Source organism: Chinchilla lanigera, unplaced genomic scaffold, assembly GCF_000276665.1.
Source record: "Chinchilla lanigera isolate Chin_1 unplaced genomic scaffold, ChiLan1.0 scaffold00051, whole genome shotgun sequence".
Classification (NCBI taxonomy): domain Eukaryota; kingdom Metazoa; phylum Chordata; class Mammalia; order Rodentia; family Chinchillidae; genus Chinchilla; species Chinchilla lanigera.
In genome coordinates this window covers 3,907,790-3,908,989 of record NW_004955452.1, presented here as the reverse complement: position 1 = coordinate 3,908,989, position 1,200 = coordinate 3,907,790, and positions in this window count along the sequence as shown.

Here is a 1,200-nt window from a genome sequence, read left to right as displayed (position 1 = left end):
TTTTTGAGACAGGGTCTGGCTATGCAGTTCAGGCTGGCTTTGAGCTCACTTTGTAGCCCAGGCCGGCCTCAAACTCACAACAATCCTCCTGCCTCAGCCTCCTGAGTGCTGGGGTCACAGGCATGCGCCCCCACGCCTGGCTCAGTCCTCCTCTTTTTAGGCAAGTTCTTTACCACGACTTGGCGTGTTTTGAATTTTCCCAAGTCATGGTGTTGCAATACGTAGGTGATATACTGTTATGTGCCCCTTAGCAGAGCTCTCTAGCCACGGGACCCACTCTCTGCTGATTTTTCTAGCACACAGAGATTAGAAGGTTTCTAGGTCTAAGGCACAGCTTTGCAGCCTTGAGGTAAAATACTTGGCCCTTATCACATCTAAGGGGACCCGAAGATGGGGGGGAAGAGAGAATTAAACCAATACTTTCCTTCTCTTAGCCTAAGTCCCTAAAACGGCTAAATAGCTAAGAGGGCTCCTAGGAATTATAGGCTTTTGTCGCCTTAGGGTATGATGAGATTGCACAGCCTCTCCATTAGCTTACAAAGGAAGCCCCAAAGGCAGATACCGCATTTTAATCTGAGAACCTGATTCCCAAACTGCATCCCCAAACCTTAAACAAACACTTCTAGCTGCCCCAGAATGGAGCCTACCAACAGGATTCCGTTTCTGTCTGTGTGCCGATGAAAGGTAGGGCATGGCTGTGGGAGTGTTTATGCAGGATCGAGGACCTGCTCAAGAGCCTGTAGCTTGTCTAAGTCGTGAATCAGACACTGCAGCAAATGGACGGCCTGCTGCCCTAGAGCGGTGGCCACTGTAGGTCTCCTGGCACCAGAGGCATCCAAGCTGACTTTAGGCGAAGAGCTCACTATATATACACCTCGCAATGTGGCAGGACTTCTTTCTTCCTGAGGGAGCCGATGGCTAACAGATAACTGAGCTCTTACGTACCAAGCTCTACTTCTAGAAGCACCGCCATTCAAATAAAGACATATTTCTCCCTAAACCCTGCCCCCTATCAGAAAAGGAGGAAATTGAGGTTGAAAGATACCAAATATTGGGTTAAATAACCCTAAGTTATTGCAGGCTGATCAGGCCGCCATCTCCCCAGCAAGTGGACGGCAAAGGCTTAAATAAATGAGACAATGGAAATGATTTTAGGGCTCCAGGAGGGACTAACTCTCTTACAGCTTCATTATTCTCTGA